Raw genomic sequence first — 17,571 nt, forward strand, 5'->3', positions numbered from 1 at the left:
ACCTCTTGGCCCTGGAAGTCTGGTGGTAGTAGTAGTATGATTTAAAGGCACAAAGTGATTGAAGTGTGCCCAGGCCCAGAGCTACTTTGCTGGGCATGACTGTGTGACCTCTTGGGCCAGGAAGTCTGTTTCTAGTTTTATTTAAACGGTCAAACTGTGTGAAGTGTGCCCAGGCCCAGAGCTACTTTGCTGGGCATGACTGTGTGACCTCTTGGGCCTGGAAGTCTGGTTGTAGTATAATTTTAAAGGGTCAAATGGTCTCCATTGTGTGTCCAGGTTTAAGGCTACTTTGCTGGGCATGTGATTTGGACCCATCGGGTACGGAAGCCTTTCGGTCACGTGCTCGTTTTCCACGCCTTCAGCGCAGGTAGCCTGCGAATTTAAAACCGACGTGCATTTTATTCTTTTCCCCTTTTATCCTTTCATATCTCTCCGCTACCTTGGAGAAGAGAGACGCACGCGGGTAAATAAAATGTAAATATCTGTAAATATCTGTATAATATGTAAATAAAAGGAAGAAGTGGTTGTGTAGTGTAGTCGTTTGATTATAAATAATCTCATAATAATTTTATCCACAAATTCTCTATTTTATCGTTTTTTCCTGATCAATAATAGAAGAAAAGAAAAAAAAAGATGAACAGCACCCTCTAGCGATGAACCTCAATTATTTCAAGATATCTGTAAAACATGGCTAGGTTAAGTCGGCGTTAGAACAAAAAATGCTCAGATTAACTTGTGTCTCATGGCACGCAGCTGAGTTTAAAATTAAACACAATGAAATCAAATTAAATTGACCCAGCTGCAACAGGCTCAGCAACCACATTTAATTTCACTGATTGGTCAGTTAGCCAGGCTATACAAAACAGGCTATTGTTAGAAATTCTGCACATGTGCTTCGCTTAGCTTCACATCTCACACTGCTTATAATTATAAGATAACGTATCCACGTTCGTAATAACGTGGTGAAATCTGCCAAAAATGGATAACAGTTGGATAACAGTTTCTTGGAGCAGCTGAAGGAGTTGAGGTTGCAGAAGCAGAAGGAGCTGCAGGTTCTTCAGGAGATGCTGAAACACAAGCAGCAGGAGGAGACAGAGCTCCTGCAGAAACAGCAGGAGGAGGAGGAGCATAACAGGTCCATCAAGAGTAAGTACTATGGAAATGCAATAATACTAACATAATAATGAATGTTAGCCTTTAGGCTCCAATAAAAGTGATACTAATATATGTATAGTACTCTATTTATATTATATTTTATATATTCAGTAGTAATTATGTAGTATATACAATCTGTGTTATATCCAGCAGTAATGATACTTGTTCTGGCAGATATGAAAATGGCCTGTGAACAGGAGAAGAAATCTCTGGAGGAAGAACTTGAGAAGCTCAGACTGTCACTGCAGGTAGAGATCCCTTATAGTGTCAGTACACATCCACCAGTACCTCCACCTTTCACTTATAACGTCAGTACACATTCAGTACACATTCCCACCTTTCCATTGTACTGGCTGTAGTGATGATTCGTGTGCGTGGGTTATACCAGCCCATAGAGGAGGACATTATGAGTCTGAAAGTGGCGCTGGAGATGAAGAACCAGGAGATCAAAGATCAGCACGATCTTTTGGTCAAACTATATACTCTGTATGTATACTATATACTCTGTATGTAGTACCTGGTTTAACACTATATCCTCTGTATATATACTATATACTGTTTATGTAGTACCTGGTTTAACACTATACCCTCAGCTTACTCTAGTCTGCAGATGTGAAGAAATTAAACAGAATGTGTATCTGTGTATATGTGTGCACCTGTATGTGTCTGGTTGTAGTATTATTTAAAGGGTCAAACTGCATGATGTGTGCCCAGGCCCAGAGCTACTTTGCTGTGCATGACTGTGTGACCTCTTGGCCCTGGAAGTCTGGTGGTAGTAGTAGTATGATTTAAAGGCACAAAGTGATTGAAGTGTGCCCAGGCCCAGAGCTACTTTGCTGGGCATGACTGTGTGACCTCTTGGGCCAGGAAGTCTGTTTCTAGTTTTATTTAAACGGTCAAACTGTGTGAAGTGTGCCCAGGCCCAGAGCTACTTTGCTGGGCATGACTGTGTGACCTCTTGGGCCTGGAAGTCTGGTTGTAGTATAATTTTAAAGGGTCAAATGGTCTCCATTGTGTGTCCAGGTTTAAGGCTACTTTGATGGGCATGTGATTTGGACCCATCGGGTACGGAAGCCTTTCGGTCACGTGCTCGTTTTCCACGCCTTCAGCGCAGGTAGCCTGCGAATTTAAAACCGACGTGCATTTTATTCTTTTCCCCTTTTATCCTTTCATATCTCTCCGCTACCTTGGAGAAGAGAGACGCACGCGGGTAAATAAAATGTAAATATCTGTAAATATCTGTATAATATGTAAATAAAAGGAAGAAGTGGTTGTGTAGTGTAGTCGTTTGATTATAAATAATCTCATAATAATTTTATCCACAAATTCTCTATTTTATCGTTTTTTCCTGATCAATAATAGAAGAAAAGAAAAAAAAAGATGAACAGCACCCTCTAGCGATGAACCTCAATTATTTCAAGATATCTGTAAAACATGGCTAGGTTAAGTCGGCGTTAGAACAAAAAATGCTCAGATTAACTTGTGTCTCATGGCACGCAGCTGAGTTTAAAATTAAACACAATGAAATCAAATTAAATTGACCCAGCTGCAACAGGCTCAGCAACCACATTTAATTTCACTGATTGGTCAGTTAGCCAGGCTATACAAAACAGGCTATTGTTAGAAATTCTGCACATGTGCTTCGCTTAGCTTCACATCTCACACTGCTTATAATTATAAGATAACGTATCCACGTTCGTAATAACGTGGTGAAATCTGCCAAAAATGGTGAGACTGGGCATAATAAGTAATAAGACAATCTGAGCACTTAGTCCACATATTTCTAAATGAGAAGAAAAAGTTCCTCCAAACAATATAAGGCACACAATTCTATATGGGAAAACAGTTACAGTTGTCATTAAGAGAAGCACTACTCATTACACAGATGTCAATAACCGTCCTAATATTAATAGTTCAACAGTCTTCCTCTGTCTATTATACGCACTGTACACATGTTAAATATCTGCCTTGAAATGACAATGAAATGACTTCCGGGCGCACTGAAAATTGTTATATACACACAGACACCCCCATACCAACATAAGCATAGTGCAACTCTTTGTTTACGCACCAGAGATTGAGTGGGCAAGTGCGTGTATATGCGAGTTTAAATTATTATACACAAATGTAAGTAGTAGGCTATTTATGTGAAAATGTTTCATATGTATGTACAAGTAGTGTTTCCCTGATTTCTCCCTAAATGGCCCCTCATAGTTCAGCAGTAATGAGGCTAGTTAGATTTTGCTCAGAATTAAGTACACTTTGGGATGTTATACGTATCACAGTCTCCGGTGAGCCGTACATGGTTGATCAATCCAGGTTGAGGTAGAGTCACTGCATTAATGACACGTCTGTTTGCATTGCCAGTTGTTGCTGTGGCAGCAATGAAATTAGGAAATTCAAAGAAAAACAACTCATCTACGCTCTTGGAACTTTAGAACCCCATATGTCCTGTGGCCCGATGTCACACGTGAGGGGAATCCCATGAACACCTTTACAGATCAGTCTGTGGAAAGACACTGAAGAGGACAGAGGAAAAATGAGGCGTTTCTGGAGCTGGTGTGCTGGACGCATCGAGGACGAATACACAGACACAAAGGATGTGGAGGGTAAATGTAAATATAATGCCACTCACACCTGCGGTTGCTGGTGCTGCCACTCATACCTGTGGTTAAAATTCCTTTTTTGTCTTTAGCGCTGCATTGTCGCCTCTATCTCCCAATAATTCATACTCGAGGCTTTAGAAATCTAAGTTTTTGGGGGGTATATGCCATTTCCTGTTATTTGTGCAGAATACACACACTTTCACTTTGGAATCCACAAAGTTTTATAAATGAGGTCCCTGAATAACATCAATCTATTTCTACACTATATGGCTTGCTAATTTCATATGTCTGTGTGTCTTTCTGTTTGTCTCTGTGTGTGTGTGTGTGTGTGTGTGTGTGTGTGTGTGTGTGTGTGTGTGTGTGTGTGTGTGTGTGTGTGTGTGTGTTATACCAGCCCATAGAGGAGGACATGAGTCTGAAAGTGGCTGGAGATAAAGAACCAGGAGATCAAAGATCAGCACGATCTTTTGGTAAAACTATATACTGTTTACATAGTACCTGGTTTAACATTATACCCTCAGCTTACTCTAGTCTGCAGATGTGAAGAAATTAAACAGAATGTGTATCTGTGTATATGTGCGCACCTGTATGTGTCTGGTTGTAGTATTATTTAAAGGGTCAAACTGCGTGAAGTGTGCCCAGGCCCAGAGCTACTTTGATGGGCATGACTGTGTGACCTCTTGGGCCAGGAAGTCTGTTTCTAGTTTTATTTAAACGGTCAAACTGCGTGAAGTGTGCCCAGGCCCAGAGCTACTTTGCTGGGCATGACTGTGTGACCTCTTGGGCCTGGAAGTCTGGTTGTAGTATGATTTTAAAGGGTCAAATGGTCTCCATTGTGTGTCCAGGTTTAAGGCTACTTTGCTGGGCATGACTGTGTGACCTCTTGGGCCAGGAAGTCTGTTTCTAGTTTTATTTAAACGGTCAAACTGCGTGAAGTGTGCCCAGGCCCAGAGCTACTTTGCTGGGCATGACTGTGTGACCTCTTGGGCCTGGAAGTCTGGTTGTAGTATGATTTTAAAGGGTCAAATGGTCTCCATTGTGTGTCCAGGTTTAAGGCTACTTTGCTGGGCATGACTGTGTGACCTCTTGGGCCAGGAAGTCTGTTTCTAGTTTTATTTAAACGCTCAAACTGCGTGAAGTGTGTATAGGCCCAGAGTTACTTTTCTGGGCATGACTGTGTGACCTCTTGGGCCTGGAGGTCTGGTGTTTCCATTATATAAAAGGTGAAATGGCCTGAAGTGTACACAGGCCCAGAGCTACTTTGATGGGCATGATTCTGTGACCTCCTGGGCTTTGAGTTCTGTTTCTAGTTTTGGTTAAAGGGTCAAATTGCATGGTCTGCCCAGGCCCATAGCGACTTTGCTGGGCATGACTCTGTGACCTCTTCGGCTTGGAAGTCTGGTTGTAGTATTATTTAAAGGCACAAAGTACATGAAGTGTGCCCTGGCCCAGCACTACTTTGCTGTGCATGACTGTGTGACCTCTTGTGCCTGGAAGTCTGGTTGTAGTATTATTTAAAGGGTCAAACTGCATGAAGTGTGCCCAGGCCCAGAGCTACTTTGCTGGGCATGACTGTGTGACCTCTTGTGCCTGGAAGTCTGGTTGTAGTATTATTTAAAGGGTCAAACTGCATGAAGTGTGCCCAGGCCCAGAGCTACTTTGCTGGGCATGATTCTGTGACCTCTTGGGCCTTGAAATCTGGTGCTTTGAACGATTTAAAGAGTGAAACGGTCTGAAGTGTGCCCACGTTTAAAGCAACCTTGCTGGGCATGACTGTGTGACCTCTTGTGCCTGGAAGTCTGGTTGTAGTATTATTTAAAGGGTCAAACTGTGCCCTGTAAACCGCACTGTGCCCTTCTGCGAAGAGCAAAGATGGTAAGGAAATCTCACAATTAATATCGTGATATGTCATCAGCTTGGCAAACGTCACATCCGGGTCAACCCAACACCATCTCAGCCTGCAGATGGCGTAAGTTTACACGACGGATTCTTTTATTCTCTTCAACGACAAAACTCAGGTCTATACACCAAAAATATGGCTGATTAAAATGCACGTAAATTAAATTTTGAGTCAATAAAATGCATATGAATTGACGTTTTGACTGATAAGTAGTTTTATTTGACTCAAGTTTAATCAACTTATCTTTCAACTTTATCCATTTTTATTACTTGCCTTATTTATCGTTTATTTGAAGTTTGCGGGCGCAACGTTCTGATTGACATTTTTGCGTCGAGAGGCGGAAGTAACGAAAATTGCTTGGGTTAAACCATGGATTGATTAATTAATGAATGTTATTGGATAAACAAGGCAACTAAAACAGTTACTAATGTTAAGTGATAAAAGAGTCCGGTAACACAAACGGCTTGAGTTAAACGTTAAATGACGTGACACAAAGTTATTCCAATTATTTAATTATATACCACTGTAGTATTTAGTTCACATGCATTTGTTGTTTACACCCTCATAGAAACTCCCTTGGTCATGAATGATCAAACTTGATATTTGATTTTTAAAAATATATCAAATCAAGACTGTTTTAATCCTATCACTTACATTTTCAATTCACAAGCATTTTTTCATGACCAGTTTATATTTTCATGGATTTTTATCAGCTTCGATTTCATCATTTAGAATTTGCTAGTTCCTCCACTCATGTGCCTGAAATGTTACTACATTAGTAGATTCATTCCTGTTTGAGGAATTCTGGCTTGTGTTTATTGTCTGTGGGCAGAAAGGCTTTCCTAGATGCCAACTGGCAAAATGTTCCAAGATTTCTAAGAAATTATTAAACTTCCCTGAAAAAAACACACACACAAAAAAACCAAATAAGTAAGCTGAGAGAACTAAAACGAAAGCTATAAATACAACTTGACAGTTTTCAGCAGCAGGCGAATTTGTACGGTTACTGAGCTGCTAGCTAGCTAGCGAGCTACCGGCTGCAAGGTTAACAGTGCAAAGTCAGTAGCTAGCTAGCTAGCTACAGTAGCTACTACTAGCTAGCTACTGACTTTGCACTGTTAAAAGTGCTTCCGGTAGCTAGCTAGCTACAGTAGCTACTACTAGCTAGCTACTGACTTTGCACTGTTAAAAGTGCTTCCGGTAGCTAGCTAGCTACAGTAGCTACTACTAGCTAGCTACTGACTTTGCACTGTTAAAAGTGCTTCCGGTAGCTAGCTAGCTAGCTAGGTAGCTTGGTAATGGCTTTGCACTGTTAACCGTGCAGCCGGTAACTAGCGGTATCTAGTGGTTTAAATGCTTGCGGTTTAAATGCTTGGTGGACATTTGATTGTATGGTTTACTGAGCTGATAGCTAGCTAGCTAGCTACGGTTACTGAGCTGAAAGCTAGCTAGCTACTTTACTGGGTATGATTCTGTGAGCTCCTGGGCTTGCAGGTCTGTTTCTAGTTTTGGTTAAAGGGTCAAACTGCGTGAAGTGTGCCCAGGCCCAGAGCTACTTTGCTGGGCATGACTGTGTGACCTCTTGGGCCTGGAAGTCTGGTTGTAGTATGATTTTAAAGGGTCAAATGGTCTCCATTGTGTGTCCAGGTTTAAGGCTACTTTGCTGGGCATGTGATTTGGACCCATCGGGTACGGAAGCCTGTCCGTTACGTGCTCGTTTTCCACGCCTTCAGCGCAGGTAGCCTGCGAATTTAAAACCGACGTGCATTTTATTCTTTTCCCCTTTTATCCTTTCATATCTCTCCACTACCTTGGAGAAGAGAGACGCACGCGGGTAAATGAAATGTAAATATCTGTACATATCTGTATAATATCTAAATAAAAGGAAGAAGTGGTTGTATAGTGTAGTCGTTTGATTATAAATAATCTCATAATAATTTTATCCTCATATTCTTATACATTTATACATGTTTATCTCTCTGTGTGTGTGTGTGTGTGTGTGTGTGTGTGTGTGTGTGTGTGTGGTTCTGTGTCACTAGTGGGGCCTGTGCCCCGATTGGAGTGTTTGCGGTGTGAGAAGGAGGAGTTGGAGAACAGTTTGTTGGAGCAGCTGAAGGAGTTGAGGTTGCAGAAGCAGAAGGAGCTGCAGGTTCTTCAGGAGATGCTGAAACACAAGCAGCAGGAGGAGACAGAGCTCCTGCAGAAACAGCAGGAGGAGGAGGAGCATAACAGGTCCATCAAGAGTAAGTACTATGGAAATGCAATAATACTAACATAACTAATAATGAATGTTAGCCTTTAGGCTCCAATAAAAGTGATACTAATATATGTATAGTACTATATATATTATATTTTATATATTCAGTAGTAATTATGTAGTATATACAATCTGTGTTATATCCAGCAGTAATGATACTTGCTCTGGCAGATATGAAAATGGCCAGTGAACAGGAGAAGAAATCTCTGGAGGAAGAACTTGAGAAGCTCAGACTGTCACTGCAGGTAGAGATCCCTTCTAGTGTCAGTACACATCCACCAGTACCTCCACCTTTCATTTATAACGTCAGTACACATTCAGTACACATTCCCACCTTTCCATTGTACTGGCTGTAGTGATGATTCGTGTGTGTGTTATACCAGCCCATAGAGGAGGACATTATGAGTCTGAAAGTGGCACTGGAGATGAAGAACCAGGAGATCAAAGATCAGCACGATCTTTTGGTCAAACTATATACTCTGTATGTATACTATATACTCTGTATGTAGTACCTGGTTTAACACTATATCCTCTGTATATATACTATATACTGTTTATGTAGTACCTGGTTTAACACTATACCCTCAGCTTACTCTAGTCTGCAGATGTGAAGAAATTAAACAGAATGTGTATCTGTGTATATGTGCGCACCTGTATGTGTCTGGTTGTAGTATTATTTAAAGGTTCATACTGCGTGAAGTGTGCCCAGGCGCAGAGCTACTTTGATGGGCATGATTCTGTGACCTCTTGGGCCTTGAAATGTGGTGCTTTGAATGATTTAAAGAGTGAAACGGTCTGAAGTGTGCCCACGTTTAAAGCATCCTTGCTGGGCATGACTGTGTGACCTCTTGGGCCAGGAAGTCTGTTTCTACTTTTATTTAAACGGTCAAACTGCGTGAAGTGTGCCCAGGCCCAGAGCTACTTTGCTGTGCATGACTGTGTGACCTCTTGGGCCTGGAAGTCTGGTTGTAGTATGATTTTAAAGGGTCAAATGGTCTCCATTGTGTGTCCAGGTTTAAGGCTACTTTGCTGGGCATGTGATTTGGACCCATCGGGTACGGAAGCCTTTCTGTCACGTGCTCGTTTTCCACGTCTTCAGCGCATGTAGCCTGCGAATTTAAAACCGACGTGCATTTTATTCTTTTCCCCTTTTATCCTTTCATATCTCTCCGCTACCTTGGAGAAGAGAGACGCACGCGGGTAAATAAAATGTAAATATCTGTAAATATCTGTATAATATGTAAATAAAAGGAAGAAGTGGTTGTGTAGTGTAGTCGTTTGATTATAAATAATCTCATAATAATTTTATCCACAAATTCTCTATTTTATCGTTTTTTCCTGATCAATAATAGAAGAAAAGAAAAAAAAAGATGAACAGCACCCTCTAGCGATGAACCTCAATTATTTCAAGATATCTGTAAAACATGGCTAGGTTAAGTCGGCGTTAGAACAAAAAATGCTCAGATTAACTTGTGTCTCATGGCACGCAGCTGAGTTTAAAATTAAACACAATGAAATCAAATTAAATTGACCCAGCTGCAACAGGCTCAGCAACCACATTTAATTTCACTGATTGGTCAGTTAGCCAGGCTATACAAAACAGGCTATTGTTAGAAATTCTGCACATGTGCTTCGCTTAGCTTCACATCTCACACTGCTTATAATTATAAGATAACGTATCCACGTTCGTAATAACTTGGTGAAATCTGCCAAAAATGGATAACAGTTGGATAACAGTTTCTTGGAGCAGCTGAAGGAGTTGAGGTTGCAGAAGCAGAAGGAGCTGCAGGTTCTTCAGGAGATGCTGAAACACAAGCAGCAGGAGGAGACAGAGCTCCTGCAGAAACAGCAGGAGGAGGAGGAGCATAACAGGTCCATCAAGAGTAAGTACTATGGAAATGCAATAATACTAACATAATAATGAATGTTAGCCTTTAGGCTCCAATAAAAGTGATACTAATATATGTATAGTACTCTATTTATATTATATTTTATATATTCAGTAGTAATTATGTAGTATATACAATCTGTGTTATATCCAGCAGTAATGATACTTGCTCTGGCAGATATGAAAATGGCCTGTGAACAGGAGAAGAAATCTCTGGAGGAAGAACTTGAGAAGCTCAGACTGTCACTGCAGGTAGAGATCCCTTCTAGTGTCAGTACACATCCACCAGTACCTCCACCTTTCACTTATAAAGTCAGTACACATTCAGTACACATTCCCACCTTTCCATTGTACTGGCTGTAGTGATGATTCGTGTGTGTGGGTTATACCAGCCCATAGAGGAGGACATTATGAGTCTGAAAGTGGCGCTGGAGATGAAGAACCAGGAGATCAAAGATCAGCACGATCTTTTGGTCAAACTATATACTCTGTATGTATACTATATACTCTGTATGTAGTACCTGGTTTAACACTATATCCTCTGTATATATACTATATACTGTTTATGTAGTACCTGGTTTAACACTATACCCTCAGCTTACTCTAGTCTGCAGATGTGAAGAAATTAAACAGAATGTGTATCTGTGTATATGTGCGCACCTGTATGTGTCTGGTTGTAGTATTATTTAAAGGGTCAAACTGCGTGAAGTGTGCCCAGGCCCAGAGCTACTTTGATGGGCATGATTCTGTGACCTCTTGGGCCTTGAAATGTGGTGCTTTGAATGATTTAAAGAGTGAAACGGTCTGAAGTGTGCCCACGTTTAAAGCAACCTTGCTGGGCATGACTGTGTGACCTCTTGGGCCAGGAAGTCTGTTTCTAGTTTTATTTAAACGGTCAAACTGCGTAAAGTGTGCCCAGGCCCAGAGCTACTTTGCTGGGCATGGCTGTGTGACCTCTTGGGCCTGGAAGTCTGCTTGTAGTATGATTTTAAAGGGTCAAATGGTCTCCATTGTGTATCCAGGTTTAAGTCTACTTTGCTGGGCATGTGATTTGGACCCATCGGGTACGGAAGCCTTTCCGTCACGTGCTCGTTTTCCACGCCTTCAGCGCATGTGGCCTGCGAATTTAAAACCGACGTGCATTTTATTCTTTTCCACTTTTATCCTTTCATATCTCTCCGCTACCTTGGAGAAGAGAGACGCACGCGGGTAAATAAAATGTAAATATCTGTAAATATCTGTATAATATGTAAATAAAAGGAAGAAGTGGTTGTGTAGTGTAGTCGTTTGATTATGAATAATCTCATAATAATTTTATCCACAAATTCTTATACATTTATACATGTTTATCTCTCTCTTTGTGTGTGTGTGTGTGTGTGTGGTTCTGTGTCACTAGTGGGGCCTGTGGCCCGATTGGAGTGTTTGCGGTGTGAGAAGGAGGAGTTGGAGAACAATTTGTTGGAGCAGCTGAAGGAGTTGAGGTTGCAGAAGCAGAAGGAGCTGCAGGTTCTTCAGGAGATGCTGAAACACAAGCAGCAGGAGGAGACAGAGCTCCTGCAGAAACAGCAGGAGGAGGAGGAGCATAACAGGTCCATCAAGAGTAAGTACTATGGAAATGCAATAATACTAACATAACTAATAATGAATGTTAGCCTTTAGGCTCCAATAAAAGTGATACTAATATATGTATAGTACTATATATATTATATTTTATATATTCAGTAGTAATTATGTAGTATATACAATCTGTGTTATATCCAGCAGTAATGATACTTGCTCTGGCAGATATGAAAATGGCCTGTGAACAGGAGAAGAAATCTCTGGAGGAAGAACTTGAGAAGCTCAGACTGTCACTGCAGGTAGAGATCCCTTATAGTGTCAGTACACATCCACCAGTACCTCCACCTTTCACTTATAACGTCAGTACACATTCAGTACACATTCCCACCTTTCCATTGTACTGGCTGTAGATATGATTCGTGTGTGTGTTATACCAGCCCATAGAGGAGGACTTTATGAGTCTGAAAGTGGCGCTGGAGATGAAGAACCAGGAGATCAAAGATCAGCACGATCTTTTGGTCAAACTATATACTCTGTATGTATACTATATACTCTGTATGTAGTACCTGGTTTAACACTATATCCTCTGTATATATACTATATACTGTTTATGTAGTTCCTGGTTTAACACTATACCCTCAGCTTACTCTAGTCTGCAGATGTGAAGAAATTTAAACAGAATGTGTATCTGTGTATATGTGCGCACCTGTATGTGTCTGGTTGTAGTATTATTTAAAGGGTCAAACTGCGTGAAGTGTGCCCAGGCCCAGAGCTACTTTGATGGGCATGATTCTGTGACCTCTTGGGCCTTGAAATGTGGTGCTTTGAATGATTTAAAGAGTGAAACGGTCTGAAGTGTGCCCACGTTTAAAGCAACCTTGCTGGGCATGACTGTGTGACCTCTTGGGCCAGGAAGTCTGTTTCTAGTTTTATTTAAACGGTCAAACTGCGTAAAGTGTGCCCAGGCCCAGAGCTACTTTGCTGGGCATGGCTGTGTGACCTCTTGGGCCTGGAAGTCTGCTTGTAGTATGATTTTAAAGGGTCAAATGGTCTCCATTGTGTATCCAGGTTTAAGTCTACTTTGCTGGGCATGTGATTTGGACCCATCGGGTACGGAAGCCTTTCCGTCACGTGCTCGTTTTCCACGCCTTCAGCGCAGGTAGCCTGCGAATTTAAAACCGACGTGCATTTTATTCTTTTCCCCTTTTATCCTTTCATATCTCTACGCTACCTTGGAGAAGAGAGACGCACGCGGGTAAATAAAATGTAAATATCTCTAAATATCTGTATAATATGTAAATAAAAGGAAGATGTGGTTGTGTAGTGTAGTCGTTTGATTATAAATAATCTCATAATAATTTTATCCACAAATTCTTATACATTTATACATGTTTATCTCTCTCTGTGTGTGTGTGTATGTGTGTGTGTGTGTGTGTGTGTCTGTGTCTGTGTGTGTGTGTGTGGTTCTGTGTCACTAGTGGGGCCTGTGGCCCGATTGGAGTGTTTGCGGTGTGAGAAGGAGGAGTTGGAGAACAGTTTGTTGGAGCAGCTGAAGGAGTTGAGGTTGCAGAAGCAGAAGGAGCTGCAGGTTCTTCAGGAGATGCTGAAACACAAGCAGCAGGAGGAGACAGAGCTCCTGCAGAAACAGCAGGAGGAGGAGGAGCATAACAGGTCCATCAAGAGTAAGTACTATGGAAATGCAATAATACTAACATAACTAATAATGAATGCTAGCCTTTAGGCTCCAATAAAAGTGATACTAATATATGTATAGTACTATATATATTATATTTTATATATTCAGTAGTAATTATGTAGTATATACAATCTATGTTATATCCAGCAGTAATGATACTTGCTCTGGCAGATATGAAAATGGCCTGTGAACAGGAGAAGAAATCTCTGGAGGAAGAACTTGAGAAGCTCAGACTGTCACTGCAGGTAGAGATCCCTTATAGTGTCAGTACACATCCACCAGTACCTCCACCTTTCACTTATAACGTCAGTACACATTCAGTACACATTCCCACCTTTCCATTGTACTGGCTGTAGTGATGATTCGTGTGTGTGGGTTATACCAGCCCATAGAGGAGGACATTATGAGTCTGAAAGTGGCGCTGGAGATGAAGAACCAGGAGATCAAAGATCAGCACGATCTTTTGGTCAAACTATATACTCTGTATGTATACTATATACTCTGTATGTAGTACCTGGTTTAACACTATATCCTCTGTATATATACTATATACTGTTTATGTAGTACCTGGTTTAACACTATACCCTCAGCTTACTCTAGTCTGCAGATGTGAAGAAATTAAACAGAATGTGTATCTGTGTATATGTGTGCACCTGTATGTGTCTGGTTGTAGTATTATTTAAAGGGTCAAACTGCATGATGTGTGCCCAGGCCCAGAGCTACTTTGCTGTGCATGACTGTGTGACCTCTTGGCCCTGGAAGTCTGGTGGTAGTAGTAGTATGATTTAAAGGCACAAAGTGATTGAAGTGTGCCCAGGCCCAGAGCTACTTTGCTGGGCATGACTGTGTGACCTCTTGGGCCAGGAAGTCTGTTTCTAGTTTTATTTAAACGGTCAAACTGTGTGAAGTGTGCCCAGGCCCAGAGCTACTTTGCTGGGCATGACTGTGTGACCTCTTGGGCCTGGAAGTCTGGTTGTAGTATAATTTTAAAGGGTCAAATGGTCTCCATTGTGTGTCCAGGTTTAAGGCTACTTTGATGGGCATGTGATTTGGACCCATCGGGTACGGAAGCCTTTCGGTCACGTGCTCGTTTTCCACGCCTTCAGCGCAGGTAGCCTGCGAATTTAAAACCGACGTGCATTTTATTCTTTTCCCCTTTTATCCTTTCATATCTCTCCGCTACCTTGGAGAAGAGAGACGCACGCGGGTAAATAAAATGTAAATATCTGTAAATATCTGTATAATATGTAAATAAAAGGAAGAAGTGGTTGTGTAGTGTAGTCGTTTGATTATAAATAATCTCATAATAATTTTATCCACAAATTCTCTATTTTATCGTTTTTTCCTGATCAATAATAGAAGAAAAGAAAAAAAAAGATGAACAGCACCCTCTAGCGATGAACCTCAATTATTTCAAGATATCTGTAAAACATGGCTAGGTTAAGTCGGCGTTAGAACAAAAAATGCTCAGATTAACTTGTGTCTCATGGCACGCAGCTGAGTTTAAAATTAAACACAATGAAATCAAATTAAATTGACCCAGCTGCAACAGGCTCAGCAACCACATTTAATTTCACTGATTGGTCAGTTAGCCAGGCTATACAAAACAGGCTATTGTTAGAAATTCTGCACATGTGCTTCGCTTAGCTTCACATCTCACACTGCTTATAATTATAAGATAACGTATCCACGTTCGTAATAACGTGGTGAAATCTGCCAAAAATGGATAACAGTTGGATAACAGTTTCTTGGAGCAGCTGAAGGAGTTGAGGTTGCAGAAGCAGAAGGAGCTGCAGGTTCTTCAGGAGATGCTGAAACACAAGCAGCAGGAGGAGACAGAGCTCCTGCAGAAACAGCAGGAGGAGGAGGAGCATAACAGGTCCATCAAGAGTAAGTACTATGGAAATGCAATAATACTAACATAATAATGAATGTTAGCCTTTAGGCTCCAATAAAAGTGATACTAATATATGTATAGTACTCTATTTATATTATATTTTATATATTCAGTAGTAATTATGTAGTATATACAATCTGTGTTATATCCAGCAGTAATGATACTTGCTCTGGCAGATATGAAAATGGCCTGTGAACAGGAGAAGAAATCTCTGGAGGAAGAACTTGAGAAGCTCAGACTGTCACTGCAGGTAGAGATCCCTTCTAGTGTCAGTACACATCCACCAGTACCTCCACCTTTCACTTATAAAGTCAGTACACATTCAGTACACATTCCCACCTTTCCATTGTACTGGCTGTAGTGATGATTCGTGTGTGTGGGTTATACCAGCCCATAGAGGAGGACATTATGAGTCTGAAAGTGGCGCTGGAGATGAAGAACCAGGAGATCAAAGATCAGCACGATCTTTTGGTCAAACTATATACTCTGTATGTATACTATATACTCTGTATGTAGTACCTGGTTTAACACTATATCCTCTGTATATATACTATATACTGTTTATGTAGTACCTGGTTTAACACTATACCCTCAGCTTACTCTAGTCTGCAGATGTGAAGAAATTAAACAGAATGTGTATCTGTGTATATGTGCGCACCTGTATGTGTCTGGTTGTAGTATTATTTAAAGGGTCAAACTGCGTGAAGTGTGCCCAGGCCCAGAGCTACTTTGATGGGCATGATTCTGTGACCTCTTGGGCCTTGAAATGTGGTGCTTTGAATGATTTAAAGAGTGAAACGGTCTGAAGTGTGCCCACGTTTAAAGCAACCTTGCTGGGCATGACTGTGTGACCTCTTGGGCCAGGAAGTCTGTTTCTAGTTTTATTTAAACGGTCAAACTGCGTAAAGTGTGCCCAGGCCCAGAGCTACTTTGCTGGGCATGGCTGTGTGACCTCTTGGGCCTGGAAGTCTGCTTGTAGTATGATTTTAAAGGGTCAAATGGTCTCCATTGTGTATCCAGGTTTAAGTCTACTTTGCTGGGCATGTGATTTGGACCCATCGGGTACGGAAGCCTTTCCGTCACGTGCTCGTTTTCCACGCCTTCAGCGCATGTGGCCTGCGAATTTAAAACCGACGTGCATTTTATTCTTTTCCACTTTTATCCTTTCATATCTCTCCGCTACCTTGGAGAAGAGAGACGCACGCGGGTAAATAAAATGTAAATATCTGTAAATATCTGTATAATATGTAAATAAAAGGAAGAAGTGGTTGTGTAGTGTAGTCGTTTGATTATGAATAATCTCATAATAATTTTATCCACAAATTCTTATACATTTATACATGTTTATCTCTCTCTTTGTGTGTGTGTGTGTGTGTGTGGTTCTGTGTCACTAGTGGGGCCTGTGGCCCGATTGGAGTGTTTGCGGTGTGAGAAGGAGGAGTTGGAGAACAATTTGTTGGAGCAGCTGAAGGAGTTGAGGTTGCAGAAGCAGAAGGAGCTGCAGGTTCTTCAGGAGATGCTGAAACACAAGCAGCAGGAGGAGACAGAGCTCCTGCAGAAACAGCAGGAGGAGGAGGAGCATAACAGGTCCATCAAGAGTAAGTACTATGGAAATGCAATAATACTAACATAACTAATAATGAATGTTAGCCTTTAGGCTCCAATAAAAGTGATACTAATATATGTATAGTACTATATATATTATATTTTATATATTCAGTAGTAATTATGTAGTATATACAATCTGTGTTATATCCAGCAGTAATGATACTTGCTCTGGCAGATATGAAAATGGCCTGTGAACAGGAGAAGAAATCTCTGGAGGAAGAACTTGAGAAGCTCAGACTGTCACTGCAGGTAGAGATCCCTTATAGTGTCAGTACACATCCACCAGTACCTCCACCTTTCACTTATAACGTCAGTACACATTCAGTACACATTCCCACCTTTCCATTGTACTGGCTGTAGATATGATTCGTGTGTGTGTTATACCAGCCCATAGAGGAGGACTTTATGAGTCTGAAAGTGGCGCTGGAGATGAAGAACCAGGAGATCAAAGATCAGCACGATCTTTTGGTCAAACTATATACTCTGTATGTATACTATATACTCTGTATGTAGTACCTGGTTTAACACTATATCCTCTGTATATATACTATATACTGTTTATGTAGTTCCTGGTTTAACACTATACCCTCAGCTTACTCTAGTCTGCAGATGTGAAGAAATTTAAACAGAATGTGTATCTGTGTATATGTGCGCACCTGTATGTGTCTGGTTGTAGTATTATTTAAAGGGTCAAATGGTCTCCATTGTGTGTCCAGGTTTAAGGCTACTTTGCTGGGCATGTGATTTGGACCCATCGGGTACGGAAGCCTTTCCGTCACGTGCTCGTTTTCCACGCCTTCAGCGCAGGTAGCCTGCGAATTTAAAACCGACGTGCATTTTATTCTTTTCCCCTTTTATCCTTTCATATCTCTCCGCTACCTTGGAGAAGAGAGACGCACGCGGGTAAATAAAATGTAAATATCTCTAAATATCTGTATAATATGTAAATAAAAGGAAGAAGTGGTTGTGTAGTGTAGTCGTTTCATTATAAATAATCTCATAAT

The sequence above is a fragment of the Electrophorus electricus genome, chromosome 9 (assembly GCF_041902795.1).
Source record: "Electrophorus electricus isolate QZ-2024a chromosome 9, ASM4190279v1, whole genome shotgun sequence".
NCBI classification, from domain to species: Eukaryota; Metazoa; Chordata; class Actinopteri; order Gymnotiformes; family Gymnotidae; genus Electrophorus; species Electrophorus electricus.